General features: G+C 54.2%; 1 protein-coding gene and 1 long non-coding RNA gene across 11 annotated transcripts in view; one reads left to right on the forward strand and one right to left on the reverse strand.

Annotated features, from left to right (window-relative positions):
- Dlgap4 (DLG associated protein 4) overlaps positions 1-15,814 on the forward strand; it is a 150,731-nt gene that overhangs the window by 25,581 nt on the left and 109,336 nt on the right. The gene's annotated exons all lie outside the window — the stretch shown is intronic.
- Positions 3,520-13,931, reverse strand: Gm52566. The gene is made up of 3 exons (XR_003954081.1): positions 13,872-13,931; positions 6,149-6,377; positions 3,520-3,636 (listed from the first exon to the last, which is right to left on the reverse strand). It is a non-coding gene; the product is annotated as a predicted gene, 52566 (long non-coding RNA).

Here is a 15,814-nt window from a genome sequence, read left to right on the forward strand (position 1 = left end):
TTCCTTGAATTTGAGGGTTTAGAACTACAACTTTACACATTAATTAAATGTAGTTCGGGGATAGGGAGACAGTATGAAGACCGAAAGCTCGGTGGAGACACTTCCTGATGGGGTTTCTCTGTCTCTCAGGTAGGTCTGTGGATACCTGCATTCCAGGGCGTTCTGTGTCTAGCTATGACTTGTTTCTAAGCCCGAATGCACAGCGGCCGAGTGGCCAAGGTGTCAGGTGGCTAGGTGGGTCATTTAACTTGGTCACTCAGTGTCTCCTAGGTACCTCCTGTCCTGAGACACGAGAGCAGGGCCTCCAGCTGGCAGGACATTGGCCCCTGACAGGTTGAGTCACAGATTCAAGGAGGCAAAAGCCACACAGGGGATGAAGCAGGTGCCCTTGGAAGGAGCAACCATGCTCTTGCTAAAGTGCACAGACAGCATGGCCCCCAGCACATGCAAGAAGGGGAAAGAGGCCTGCCTGAGACCACCCCCACCCCTGGCTTTTGTTTGTTCTATTTATCTTAAAGCTTAAAACTGCGTTGGGTTGGGTGACAGTTCCAGCTCCAGGGACGTGGAGGAGGACAGTTCCGACCACTGGAACAAATGACCGTAAGTTGGAACTTGGTGGCGTCGTTAGCTTTGTTCTGTGGAATAACCGGGGACTAGCTGCCTTTTCTGTCTGAACCTGTCCTGTGTCTGTTAACTGGGGACTTTAATGTGTCACCTGCTTGTAGTGGGGGTTAAGTATGACGCAGGGTGTTGTAGGCCAGATGCTCAGGCATATATAAAAGTGGGTGTCCTCATGATGATCTTGAGCGGAAAATTAAAAAAGTCCAAAAGGACTTACACCAGGATATAAAAAGTGCTTGCCCCTGGGAGAATAATTTCATTTTTCAAGGGCCTTTCTGGCTTCTTCTTTAAGTATATATTGTTTTTTTTTAATAAAGGAAAAACATGCTGAGAGCTAGGTGTGGTGGCATATGCTTGTAATCTCAACACCTGAGAGGCGGTGGTCTGAGGATCACTTAGGCTAGCTTAGGCTCCAGAGTTAGTTTTAGGTCAGCCTGGGCTATCATGAGACCCTGTGTCTAAGGACCTGAAAAAGCCTGCGACAGTTAAGGTGTGTGTTTCTCCTCTAGCACTCGTCATTAGAGAGGCTGAGGCACCTGATGGACCAGGTCATGAGGCTTCATGGCAAAGGGCTGGAGGTCGTGCCCCGCCCCCTCCACCCCACTCACAGACATGGAGGGACTACTATAGAGTATGAATGGAGGCCAGTGGAGTGTGTGGTGTCTGGAGTCAGAGCTTGGTGTTCACTGCGACCTCAGCCAGTGCCTCTGTTCCTTACCTGTAAAAGAGCCATATGGTGGACCTACCTCACAGGTGACAGGCTTGACTTACTGTCTTCATAGACAGTTATCGTCACTGGTATTATATGACCTTTCTGTCATCACCCATTATTGCGTTAAGACTAATCCAAGTTGTTGTAAGGGGCGGCATGTGGGTGAGAAAGCACAGCAGAGAGAGCTGAGGCCCACAGGCCGGCAGTCCAGCTCTGCGGCCCCAGGATCCCCCTCTTACCTCTGAGGACGACCATGTCTGCCTCCTGACTGGTATCCAGTGCCAGCACTGACCAGTGTCCCTTCCATGCCCCTGTGGCTGAGCCATGCCGTTAGGCTTCAGGTTGGAACTAGCCAGCAGCTTGGTCCCCCAGCTTCCTCAAAGCCTTCGCCTCCTTGCACCCTGAAGGCCAAAGAGGGACAGGGCCCACACAGCACTCTGCTCCAGAGTTGTGATTAGATGCATAGTCTGGGCAGCATTGGGAGCCAGGCAGGGGGCACTTGGGCTGCAGGTCCCCTGCCTGCGTGTCCGTGGGGAGAGGGGCCGGGGAAGGGGGTTTGCTTGTCAGCCCAGGTCCCCATATCAATGTGACGATGGTTTCAGAAAAAGAAGCATAAACACTGCTCTCCTGCTCGCTGGATACCTGCTGTATACCCTGGAGTAGATGTTGCTCTGTCCTTAGGGAGCTCTGAGAAAGGAAGTAACAAAAAATAAGGGCTAGGGAAAGGGCTTGCTGGATAGAGGACCGGGGTTGGGTCCCCAGCATCCATTGAAATGCTAAACACAGTGTTGTACTGGGAACTCCAGAACTGCAGGGGTAGAGTCCAGCAATCCCTGGGATTGGTTGACTAGGTAGCCTAGGCAAATCTATGAGCTCTAGGTTCCCCTAGAGACCCTGTCTCCAAAAAACTAGGTCAAGAACTACTGAGGAAGACACCAGTGTCAGCCTCTGACTTCTGCCTGTACCAGGACCCCTACACACACACACACACACACACACACACACACACACACACACACACACACACATACACACACACACACACACACACACACACACACACACACACACACACGGGGGGGGGGGGGCAGTTGTGGCCAAAATAAATGCTGAAGCAGAGAGCAGCAGGTTAGGAGGATCTTCCAGGGAGAAGGGATGGCATTTGAGCCAAAGCCTGAAGAGTTGGCCTAGGAGCCAGCTTTTAAAGACCTGGACTACAACTAGGCTGTGGTGGCGCACGCCTTTAATCCCAGCACTCAGGAGGCAGAGGCAGACAGATCTCTAAGTTCGAGACCAGCCTGGTCTACAGAGTGAGTTTCAGGACAGCCAGGGCTGCACAGAGAAACCCTGTCTCAAAAAACAAAACAAAGACTTGGACTAGATCGGCCTAGAGCAGAGTTCAGGCAGAGCAGTGAATGCAGAGGCCCTGGGGGACAGGGGGCATGGCCTGATTCTGCCTGACATTTTCAGGGGTGCTGTCTTTATTATTGTTCTATTGCTATGACAAAACACCATGACCAAAGGAAGTTAATAAAGAAAACCTTAATTGAGCTTGCGGTTTTAGAGGGTTAGAGACCATGGTGGCAGAACAAAGGCTTGGGGGCAGGAACAGCTGAGAACTCACATCTTGATCTGCAAGCCAGAGTCAGAGAGAATTCCGGGTTGGATCTTTTGGAACTTCAAAGCTAGTGGCACGCCTCCTCCAGCAAGGCCACGCCTCCCTCATCCTTCCCAAACAATTCACCAAATGGGAACCTGGTATTCAAAACTATGAACCTGGAGGCGCCATTCTCTTTCAAACTGACACAGGTGTTAAGGAAGATGGAGCCCAGGGAATTAAGGATCAGGCCATGGAGAGTAGAATAGGCAGCTTTGGAAACTCGGGAGCCTGTGGTAACGTTAGCACATTTACTTTCCTGTGACTTCACCTGGATAAGATGGGTCCACAAGTTGCTGGCCCCTCCCAGTGTAAGTGCTGAAGTCAGACTGGTTTGATGGAGTTCCTCCTCCCAGCCTTCAAGCCTTACCTTCTCCCAGAAGTGGGCGGCTCCCCAAGGTGCTCCCCAGGACAGCTGCAGCCCCACCCCCTCCAGCCTACCTACCCTCATCCATCCAACTCACACACTCCCTTTCTCTTTCTTGCTGTGCCAAGGATGGAACCCAGGTTGTACATGTGTGAGGCAGAGGCGCTACCACCCAGCCTGGCTCACCCACTTAGGGCTCAGCTGGAGCGAGGACGAGGACCGTTTCTTCGTTGTCCATGGCTCTGTGCGGGTTGTACAGGAACTCCCTCTGTTCTATACCTGGAAACAGTAGCACAGAGGGTACAAGCCAGTGGGCAAGGCAGGTTGAGATGGGTGGCCAACCCTAGCCTCTTGGCCCTGAGCAGGAGCATGCATGTATCAAGTGTCTCTTTTTCCCAAGTCCAGCTGAAACTTGCTACATTGCATTGTCCGTCTGGTGTGAATGTTAAGGTGAGAAAAGGCTGGGAGAGAAAGGTGTCTCGAGGAGGTCAGAGCTGAGTCACTGGGTCTCTAGTAATTCTGGTCTCTCTAGCACCTCCTCTCTGCTCCAGCCGCTCCTCAGTAGGGTCCCCAAAGCTGGTGACCCCAATTTCTCCAGCTAAGGCAGCTTGTTAGCATCTCAAAGCTGCCTGCCTGCTGCCATACATATTCACCAGGCTTCAAAGAAGCAGCCCCAGACAGGGTTGGTTCTTTACCTCCAGAAGCAAATCCCCACCCTCTCCCTCCCACCGCCCTACCCCCCACCCCCACCCCTGCCCTCCTGGGAGGCAGAAACTGTGGTCTGGCTGGAACCCCGCCCCATTAGTAAGAGAATGACTTTACTTCTGGCTGTAAGGACTTAACATCTGTTCTGCCTGGTCAGTTGGGGAAGGTGAGTTCTGTCTGATCCCATCTGGGGTGGGGGGCAGTGGAGGATGAAGGTGGGGACATGAAGCACGGACATGCTAGGGTCACCTGGACACTGAGGCAGCTAGCTCTCCTGGCTCACAAGTGTAGTGCCTGTCTCCTGGATGCCTGGAGCTTTTCAGGCCAAGAAGTTAATAAAGGGCCAAGGGAGGGGTGGAGCCGGAGCTGAGCTGCTCAGGGATGCTAGATAAGTGCTCCACTGCCCAGCCACATTTTGTTTGAATCTCTAAAGAACAATGGGGCTGGAGAGATGGCTCAGTGGTCAGGAGCACTAGCAGCTCTTCCAGAGGACCCAGGTTCAATTCCCAGCATCCACATGGCGGCTCACACCTGCCTGTAACTTGGGCACCCGACACCCTCACATAGATACATGAAAGCAAAACAGCAGTGCACTAAGATAAAAATAAAGAATAAATAAAGAAGAGCAACAAACCCTGTTCTGCAAACTGTTGCCTCCGGGTCTGGGGGTGAGTATGCTTTATACCCACATCCAGCCACCACACTGTGGGAGCCTCCTCTCTTCTGCCCAGCTACGTCCTTTGTGCTGACTATGTACATGGCCCTGTGCTGTCTGTCTGTCTTCTTTCAGGCGCACCCTTACCCCTCTCCTTATAGCAGCAGCCCCACCCCTTACTGTGTACTAGGCCTTAGTATAACCCTTTCTCCTGGCCAGTTCCTGCCTGGTCCCCCTTTTGACCTGGATGTCCTCTACAGGTCAGCCCCACACCCCCAGGTCTGTGTCCTGTGCACTTAGCTCTGGGCTGAGTATGCACGGGTGTTTGCTGGATAGAAGACAACTTAGATACAAAGTGCTAGGGACAGGCTTCTGCTGCCCCCACACTGTGGAGTTGAGGCTCCTGGGATCTACCTTTGGGGACCTGCCACTGTGGTGTCAGCAGCAGCAAACCCAGGATCCCTGAAAGATGATGCCACGTCCTCTACCCATGGGCAGCTAAACATCTGGGAGCCATGACTATGTGGGGAGGGGCGACAGGGAGATTGTGCCCGCTGAGTGCTTCAGCAAACACTGCTTGAGCAGTTAGTTACTGTGTGTCAGGCTCCGTGCTAGGCACTGAGGCTAGCTGCGCATAAGTCAGACAGTTCCTGCCCTCACAGGCTCCTGCGGGGTCAGAGGGCAAGCAGATAGGACTGCCAGAAGTTACTACAGCAGTGGGAAGGGCCTTTGGGGCTTCCAGCCTTGAGGACGGGCGGGACTTCTCAGAGGTTTTGAGGGTGAGTGATTGTGCCTGACTGTGGGCCGTGCAGGTCTTTTCTGCGCTCTTTTGTGCAAAGGCCCTGAGCTGGGCTTACTTAAAGGGCATGGGGGGAGGTGGCATGCTGGAGGCCCTGAGGACCAAGCTGGTGGGGTCTGTTTTGCACCAGAAGCCTGCTGGGAAGCACAGTTTACAAGGGCCCAGGTGCACATGGAGACTCCACTAAGGGGGAGCTATTTTTAGGGGTGGTAAGGGTGACCTAAATCAGAATCAGGACCGGGTGGAGGCAGGCAGGAGGTCCACTGAGCTCTGGGGGAGGAGGTGGTGTTGGTTAGTGAGATGGACTGGGGGCTGGAGACGCCAGCATCCAGAGTCCACCTGCTGAGGAGACCCCAGCTCTCCCCCTGACTCTCCTGCCAGTGTCTGGGACTGACAGGTCCACTGGGGGTGAAAATCACAGCTCCCTCAGAGCCAGTTGCCCCCTGGGGGTTTCGGATCGGCCAGGTACCCATTTTAATTCTCCGGAGTCTGCTGCTTTATGGGTCCTATTTAGAGTTTTATTATTATTGCTGTTAATGGTTTGAAAAGGCCTTTTAATTAAAGCTGTAGGTTGGAGCTGTGCCTGAGCCCCTGGGGTGGGTGGGAAGAAGCCTTGCCAAGCCTTGTCTCACCCCTTACGGAACTTGAGGGCTTCTGAGCTGAGGTCCTATGCCTGTGGAGGGAGGCTGAGATGGGGCCCTCAGTACTTCTCTCTGGGCAGCCAAATCTTTCCAGAACAGATGATCTGAGCCTTGGCTGGTTCTGGGTGCTCTGTCTTGTGGAAGCCGTGGCCCTGGGGCTTGAGAGCTGGGCCGTAGGACAGGTGGCTTGGTGGCTGCCATCTCAGTTTGCTCGGGCCTCCTAGGACCATTAAGAACAGCAAGGAGATAGCTTGAATACCTGATCCAGGCTGAACACCCAAGTGCACACAGGCAGGCTTGCTGGTGTGACCCCGCCTGGCAGCAGTGCTCTGTGAATAGTTGCTGCTTTATCATGGCTGCTGCTGCTGCTGCTGCCGGCTTCCCTCTTCTTCTAGCCCAGAGCACATAGGATCCCTTCCTCCCCACCTTTGAGCTGCCTCCTCTGGGAAGCCTTCCCAGATTCTTTCCAGGACCTGCTTTCCCAGATGAAGTAAATTCCTTCATAGGACCTGAGAAACTGGCTGATTTGGGGTGGGACCAAAACAAAACAAAACAAAAAATCAAAAAACCTCAAGGCTTACAGGATCTGACAGATGAGATCAGAGGGAATGTGGGAGAAAAGGGGGTACCCCCTCTGCAAGCTCTTGTGTGGAAGAGCAGCTCCTGTCCTATGGCCAAGGCCGTTCGCCTCCTCTAGGGAACCAAGTGTTTTAAGACTTTAATACTTAAGACTTAAGACCCTGAGTTCCCTCTGTATCTATAGAACAACTTGTGTGTGTCTCCCTGAGCTTCACGGTACTCCTGCTGCCACATTCTTTTTCTGTCCTTCCAGCCCTCATAGATGTCTTTCTATGCCCATTGAATGTTAATGCAGACAACTTTCTGGCCACCAAGGTCACCCAACTGACAACTCTTAACTCTCCGTTCTAGAAGCTTCCACCTTCCAGGATATTTGCACTGGCTTGTCCCTCTGCCCTGGACTCACTGTCCTCCACACCCACTGGGATCTCCCCTCATAGCGTTCAAATGTCACTCATGTGTATTCTGCTTTTTTTTTTTCTGCAATAAGTAGAATAGCGTCTACTATGCTAGTGTCTGGGGACAAGTGACTTCTAGCATGTGGCATGTGGGTAGGATTAGAATAGAGTTTGATCCCATTGTCCTTGGGGAAGGAGAACAAAGGGATCCTCTTCAAGGGAGGTCCCCCATCACCCTGCCCAGTTGCTCTGGCTCCCAATGTTCCGTAAGGTCACCAATGCTTTGTGTCCCACAAAAGCCAGCCTTGCCTGCCCCTCCTTACTGCTGCTGCTGTAGCAGCAACACTTCTGTTCTCCCTGGGGACCCCCGAGCGCAGCAGCCTTGCATGGGCCCCCTATTGCACCCAGTATCTGTCTCTGAGCACACTCTTGTCTTCTCCTGGTAGCACAGCTACTGGGAGCTTCTAAACTCAGAGAGAAAAGGGAGAAAGAGGAATCGGAAAGATGGCTCAGTTGGTAAGAGCTTGCCTTCTAAGTACAAGAACCCGAGTTTGATTCCCCAGAACCCACTTAAAGATGGTGGGTGTAGTGGTACATACTCGTTACCCAAGTGCTGGAAATGTGTAGACAGGAGGATCCCTGATGCTTACTGGACAACTAGTCTTGCCTAATTGGTGAGTTCTAGGCCAGTAGAAGACTCTCAAAGGAGGTGGGTGGCATTCCTGAGGATGACAGCCAAGATTGTCTCTAGCTCTGCCCTCCCCCTCTCATCTACACATGCATACATTTCTGGGGGTTGGAGGAGAAAGATTCACTCTAGGGGCTAGAGAGGCTGACGGGGGACACCCAATCCATTTCACAAGCTAGAAGCTAATGCTTAGCACTAAGTTAGTTACTCGTGCAAGAGAGAAAGCGCAGACTGAACCCCAGGCTGACTCACTAGACCCCTGGAGGCAAGACTTGATCTAACCCTGAGGCAGAGTCTGAGATGACAGAGGTTCCTGGCAGCACCGACCCATCCAGAAAGACCTTCAAATAGCACCGACCCATCCAGAAAGACCTTCAAATGGCATGACCACCCTGTGGCCACACTGCAGAGGAGGGAAGCTGTGGTGGGGGCAGGGATTGCTGGAGCGGGTTACCAAGAAGCTCAGGAGGAAGGACAGAGGATCAGGTAAACTTGGGAGGCAGAGGCAGGTGGATTTCTGAGTTCGAGGCCAGCCTGGTCTACAGAGCGAGTTCCAGGACAGCCAGGGCTACACAGAGAAACCCTGTCTTGAAAAACCAAAAAAAAAAAAAAAAAAAAAGGAGGCAGCTCCAAAGTGACAACAGCCAAAATGGGTCCCTCCACTTGGGTCTTTGCCCCCACCATGCTGGGCACTTGGGTTCCAGGATATAGCAGCTCTAGGAACTGTATGTTAGCAGGGGAGCCCCTCTCAAGATGTTTTAAACTCAGACTTAGCATGTGTTACTGGGGAGGGGTCCCTAGGCCCTGCTACCTCTCCTGGTGAAGAAGGCTCAGGATGGCTGTTGCCTGCCACCTGGGCTAGGCTTTACGGGATGTTGTGATTCCCCTCAATGGATTCCTGTTCTTTCTTCCTTTATTTTCACCATTATATCAAGACAGAATGATACTTGGCCTGTCCAAAGAGGATGCTGAGGCCTTGAGAGGGGATGGGGAGGGAGGGGAGAACAGGGTTGGGGTCTTGGTGGTCCGAAGAGGTGTAGGACCATCAGCTTCTGTCCCTGAACCTCAGGGACCCTGGCTGTCCAGGATGCTGTGGGATGGGGCGGGGGCTGTGAAGGAAGCTCTTCAGGCTGTGTGACACACTGGAGCTGGACATGTGTGGGGAGCCTTGTCTGTGGAGAGCTGGGTGCTGGCGGGGACCCAGCCATGAGTAACAGGGGGTGGCAGGGAGGCCCATCTGGAAGCTGCTAGAAGGATAGTGAGAAGCCACCAGTCATTCATTTAGTAAACATTATATACTGAGTGTCAGCTGTGTGCAAGGCCCCGGCAGTCTGGCCTCTGCCCTCCACCAGCCCAGGTGGTGCTGTCAAATAATTAAATGGAACCAGGCAAACAGAGGACCCACGCTTAGGCAGAGGTGGGGGGGCTTATCCTTGGAAAGTGACATTTGAGCTTATCTCTGGAAAGCGGGTAACAGCCGCCCAGGTGTAAAGGCGGGGAGCCCATCCCGGGCAGGGCGATAGCATGGTAAAGAGGCACAGGGAATGTCTTGTGTGTGGCAGGACCACACTCTTCGTAGGGGAGCCCGAGGAGGGAGGATTGTGCTGAAAGGGTGGGGACTCTGCAGCCTCTGGAGGTTCTGCCGACCGCCTCAGAGAGCTGCGCAGGGGCTTGAGGTGTGCGGTTTTGATGCGCTCTGTCTGGCCGCTGGGTTAGCAGACAGGGCGCGACGAGCACCAGCTCCAGTTGGACACATCAGCAGTTCGGAACCGTGTGGTACCCGAGAGAGCTGGATCCCCAGAAATGGCTTTCGCCTCTGTCCACAGCCCTGAGAAACTAGTGTCCCAGATCCGTGAAAGATGTGGATTGCAGGCTGAGTGGAGGAGGCAGAGGGAGGAAGGGAGGCAAGAATCAGGAATAGCCAAGGCTGTCCCATTTAACTTATTTGTGGGTTGACTGCCATTGTGAGTATACCCCCCTCCAAACACTGGGAGACCAAGTTGCCAACATTCTCCAGGAAACATCCTCAAATGGGGGCCCTGATGTCACCCCCTCCCTTCTGGTTACCCACAAATCTGTGCTACTCACAAGCCTGTGCATGCTGCCCCTGCCTCGGGAAGTGAGGACAGGATGAAAATGGGGTATCCCTGGAGCATCCCCACACACACTCGAGATCTGGGCCAGGGCTACCCAGCTCTGTCTTGTGATTCACCTCACGTGGCTGTTCCCAGGGTATAGGGGCTGTGTGATTCACCATCCCCGGAGCCTGGGTGGTGGGAACAGGATGGCTTATGGAAAAAGCCACTGGAGGCTTATAAGCTGCCATACCCGTGTCCCAGGACGCACAGCAAGCGGCCTAGGCCAGGGCTCACTGCTGGCTGGCTTGCGCCTTGGCTATCCAAAAGTGAGCCGCTGGGACAGGGCTGAGTAGAAAGAGGAGGGGTTGCTTCTCAGAAGGGACCCTCCCTCTAGCCTCTCAAGAGGGACCCAGACTTCTGGGAGTCCAGGCCCCTTGGTGGCTGTCTGGAGGCTGGCGAGAAAGGGGTTGGGTGTGAGCCGAAGAGCTCTGTTACTGGGACTGGGAGGCGGAGGGGGTGGCATAAGTGGCTGTCACTGAAGGGGTGAGTCAGGCACCACTGGTGGTATTGAGTCAGCTCCAGGGGATGAGGGGAAGAGATGACAGCCAAGGTCAGTTTCCAGCAGGTTGGGTCTTGAGCACCTCTCACCTCCCTACAACCCTCCCTGCCCCCAGAGTAGACAGCCAGCTTCACCGCTGCCTTCTGCTGAAGAGAGAGAACTGCCTTTAACCTGACGAAGAGACAGGAGTTTGAGGCCCAGTTCACTGTTTCCTGGCTGCAGGTATCAGGTCCTTGACACTTCTCACGGCGTGCCCAGTCACAGGGCTATTGCTCAGCCATCCCTCCTCAGCAGACTCTGCTGCCAGTTCTTATCCTTCAAGCTCCTCACCCCTTGTCCCTATCAGAGGAATCTTGTGTGACCTGGGGTTTCCTCTGTCCCAGGCCCTTGGGACACAAATCACAACATGATCCTTTTACCAGCTTTGTCTACCCCAGGCTAGGAGCTCAGAGTTGTGTGTCTCAATGATTGACCAGCCCTGGCTCTTGTCAGGAACACATTGTGTGCAGGCATGGTGGCCCTATTGCACAGGACTCTGACCCCACTGTCACCCTTTGAGTGTGGTACCCTTCCCTCTGCTCATAGGTTGGTTATGAGGAAATAATCCCGAGAGGGCCCTTAACTCAAAGGTTACTCTGTTCCTGCAGGAGGAGGTGGGTATGATCTGAGGCAGAGCCTGTACTCCGGGTAGTCTACTCTGGTGCATACAATAGGCACTTAGTAAATACTAGGTTGGCAGAGATGGGAAAACACATTTCTGAGAGCCACTGAGGCCCTTCCCCATCCTCCTCCACTGACCTCCCAGTGTTTCCCGGAGCTACGGGTACGTTGTTCTCAGAACTCAGTGGGCACCATGGCAGCCCACCTTCCATCAGCTGGCAATACAGGCTCAGCTCCCTGTAGACACCTCCCATCCGGTCTTCTAGTTTCTTTCATGGAGAGCAGGCAGAGACATAGCGTTTGTGTCAGAGCATCAGGGCCAAGAGGGCAACTTTCCTAGGAGTCTGACTGGGAAAGACCTCTGAGGTCCAGGGAGTGGGTGGGAACACCCACCAGGCAGCCAGGAGAGTGCTCCTGGGCTCAGGAGTGCTCCCTGCCCTCTGCCTGAAGTGGGGTCTCCTCACCAAGAAGGCAGAGGTCAGAAGCCTTTGGGCCAGGGGCCCCACAGTCTTGCTGTGTTTTGAGCAAGTGGCTCCTCTCTGGGCCTCAGTTTCTTCTTTGATAGAGTGGCGTGCGGTGTGGCTGTATACTGGGAGACACTGTGCGGTATGTCTGCAGGGGGGAAGGAATGGGCACATCCGGGGGGGATGCGAGGCACAGACCCGGTGTCAGGCTAGGAACCTGTCCAGGAAAAGAGGCTGGAGGCCTCAACCCAGCAGCTTCCCAAGCCTTTGAGGCCAGGCCCAGCTCCCACCAAAGGCACTGTGACATCTTCCACTCTAGTGATGTTGATTAATGGCCACAGAGTACATGGGCGCCAGCAGCCAGCCCTGCCCCCTCCCCCTCAGCGGAATCAGCTATGATCTATGGGATTGGGTCCCTCGGGGAGTAGCCATCTGATCTCAGAGAAGCTCTAAAAGTGGGTCAGCGCTGGGTGGGGCCTGGATGGCAGCAGCCGACTGTCATCTCTGTCACAGCGGTCAGGTGGCAAGCCTAGGACCCTGTGGCAGAGGGACTTGTGACAGTGTTTATAGCCTCATAGGCACAGTTGTCTCAATGACTGGCAGGGGTGTTTTCTCCCCTGGCTGACTGTAGAGACCTAAGCCAGAGCTAGTATGTGGCTTAGACTCCAGGAGGCCAGGGAAAGCCTCTTTGGCGGGTGACACAGGTGAAACCAAGGGATGAGGGGCCAGTTGTGTGAGGGCTGGGAAAAGTGAGCCTGTGGTGGCGGCACCAGGGGCTTACCTCAACTGGCCTATTCAGAGAAGGGAGAGTGGGGAGGCAGGTGGCGGTGAGGTGTTGAGAGAGCATGAGGGACATGGTGCTAGGAATTGAGCAAGGGTGGAGAGAAGAACCCTGAAGAGCCTCCTGACTCTGTCAGAAGTTTAGATCTCCTTCTTGGGAGGGAGGCAGCAGCCCCTCTCCAGTTCACGCAGACCCATCCTGCCCACTCTGGAGAATGAATTGGGGGATGCACTTGGGGAAATGTATTCTGGAGAGAGCAGTTGCGGATATCCTCTGTGGCTTGGGTGTGGTAGGAGAGAGCACAACCGTGAGGGCTGGGATCTAGAGTGGCGTTCCGTATTGAAGCCACTTTCGGGCTTCCACTGGGCAGCACTGATTGAAATGGCCCAGTCCTATGCTGCCATGCTCCTCACACAGGGCAGGAGTCCTGTTTTATAAAAGTTATATCACATGAGTCAGATGCCCTCCTGTCACTCATGGCCACTCGGCTGGGAAGGAGCTGACTTTAGGTCCCACCCACTTCAATCGCCTCCCCAGGTCTCATCCCTTTCAGATCCTCTAGGTGAGAATTGGATGCTTGGGGTTGCCAGGAGTCCCCACCTCTCAGTCTCGTGGATCTGAACCATATGCATGTGTGTGAGCATATACTCCACTGTTCAGAAACCAGGGACAGGATCAGACCAGGAGCATACCTGGGTCTGCAGGGGCCCAAATGTGCTCCGCTCTGCTGGTCCTCAGATGCCTTCTGGCAAGGGCACTAACAGGGACCATGTGGCCACCAGCCCTTGGCCCACAACTGGTATGTGCTGTCTCTGGGCCGTTCATGTCTGCCTTGACAGAGGACCTTCCAGCAGGGTAGAGAGAATCTCATGAAGAGAGCTGCCAGCCTGTGTCTCCAGCAGCATAGGTGGGGATTCTTGCTCACAGTGCCAGGGAGCAGGGCTTGGAGTGGATTGAAGAGGCCTATTCTGGGAAGCTTTCTGGATGAATCGTGGTAAGTCGGGCCCTTTCTAACTTGAACTCTCCAGCAAGATACAATGGAGAGGGGATAGATTTGATGATTTTGAAGGTTAACTGGGTTGATTCCTGCTCTTTACTTCAGCTGTGTGACCTTGCGTAGCTAGCTTTATCTTTACGTGAACATTATTTCCCAGGGATAGACAAACCCTTGGGGGACAAAAGAGTCAGTACCCTGTTCGTGTCACCTTCCCAACGCTGGACAGCTACCCACCTCACAGTGAGAGCTAGCACCCTGGGCGTCTCTATCTGTTGAGACTGCCTCTGTGTTCCCATTTTGAGGGCACTGAGCCCCCAACGGATGACCTTGTGCAAGATCATCTCACAGTCAACCATGCTTTCCTCTATGCCCCTCTGCATCATTCAGCCTTCCTCCTCCCCAGCTGACAGGCCAGGCCGGCCGCAGGGCAGAGCCTGCTCTTAGATGTGCGTGGTTTCAGCACCATGGCCAGCGGCCAGACGATTGCGCTGTTTAACTGCTGGTCCTTACCTGCCCTGTGATGGAGACAGCAGGCTCTGGGAGTGGCCCCAAAGCCAAAGGGCCACTTTGCCCTGGCATAGAGTTTACTGGGCATAGTGAGCCCCCTTCGGAGCTCCTCCTGGAGCCACCTCCAGGCCCAGACACTGCCAGCCCCTCTCTAGGCCTTTAGCATCACCATGGAGATCACCGTGGAGTGCAGGAAAGCACTCCCAAACCCCAGGCTCATGTGGCCTTGGGAAGCCCCAGTGTTGGATCTGATGGGATTGACTCTGCTCCCAGTCGCTCTACAAATAGGGAAATCAAGGCCACAGGGAAGGGAAGGCTAGGTTCTTGAATTGCCTCTCCAGTAAGGCAAGGCTGACCTTAGCGCTCCATTAGGTAGATGGAAGTGTTAACGTGAGGTGAGCAGCCTTAGGGACCTGCACTAGCCGCCTGGAAACCTGATTCTGGAAGAACCTGGCTTTCTCCTGGCTGGATGTGTGACGAGTGTATGGGGTTTGTCTCAGGACACCCACTCTATCCACCGTGGGTAGGCACTGAGGTCCAGGACAAGGCTCATGGTCACAGTACATCTTGAAGATATGGATATAGTTGGACTGGGTTGAGACCGAGCCCTGCACTCTCCAGCTATGAGACTTGGCTGCTTGTCTGTGAAATAGGAGAAGCCAGGACAGGGTGAGTAGGAGAATGGGCTTAGACAGGACAGGCCTGAGCTTTGCTGGTGGGAGCACCGGTGGTGGGAGCACCCGTGGTGGGAGCACCCATGTCAGCAGCAGTTAGCGTCACCTGTTGTCAGCACCTTGGCAAATGTGTGTGAATAGCTGCACCAGTGAACAGCAGAATCACCTTCCAGGCAACTATAGGAGCTTTCTCCAGGCGCTCAGGACAGCTTCCCAGTCTGTTCCGTTCTTCATTCTGCAGATGTTTGCTCCCCGCCTGTATGGCCGAGGGCCTGCCTTGCAATTTATCCTGCATTGGCATTCTCTGGGCAGAGCTCAAGATATGTGCAGGGCTGTGACCCCACATTGGATAATGGGGAGACCAGGACAGCTGCCTGGGAGGCTCAGGAAGAGCTGCTTGCATCCCCAGGCCTGGTGGGTTGATGAGGCAGCTCTGCACAGTCCTCAGTGGGCAGGCACCAGTAGCTTGGCACCAGCACCCTGACCCAAGCAGAGCCGTAGGGAAGGCCTCTGGCAGGCCGTGGCATCCCACGGAGGGCATGCAGAGTGAGGAGGATGTTCACAGCTGAGATTGGCAGATGGTGCTGTGGATGGAGGAGCAGAGCCCACGGCATGGTGCAGGCAGGAGAAACAGGTTGTGCCTGGAGTGTGGAGTGGGCTGAGGAGCTGCAGAGGAGGTGGCTCATCTGCAGTGCTGAGTCTTACACAAGCCCCTTTGTTTTCTTGCTTGCTTCCCTGGCGTAGCTCAAGGAGTTCCAGACCTCTAGACCCCACCCTGACCCCAGCTCATGCCTGCCAGCCCCAGTCCCTAGCCACCCACCTCTCTGCTATAGAAACTGAGTCATACTCTGACCTTGAAGTCTGTTTCACTGAAATGAATCCCGCAGTGGGCAAAGGCAGGTTGATTATGGGATGCAACGAGGCTTCTTCTAATGGGATCTTTGATGCTGCTGCTGGAGACTCTGGGGGAGAAATAGGCTATCATCAGGGAACCCTGAGAGGACACCCCAGCCCTGAAACCACGATGTGTGTGGACCTTTGCCCCAGCCTTTCTTCTTCTCTTAAGTCCTCCCTGAGCAGGTCTAGGCCACCCTTTCTTGTTCTCACTGGGCTCCGTGTAGCAGCCAGATGTGTGGGTAGCACTCGGGAATGTTGGGACAAGCGCTTGGGAGAACTGAGCAGCCTGTGGGCAATACTGCCTGCCCCCGTCCGCCCCCAGCCCAAGACCAAGGCTGCTAGAAGAGGCAAGGCCCTGGCCTGCTCACTACATGA

Source organism: Mus musculus, chromosome 2, assembly GCF_000001635.26.
Source record: "Mus musculus strain C57BL/6J chromosome 2, GRCm38.p6 C57BL/6J".
NCBI classification, from domain to species: domain Eukaryota; kingdom Metazoa; phylum Chordata; class Mammalia; order Rodentia; family Muridae; genus Mus; species Mus musculus.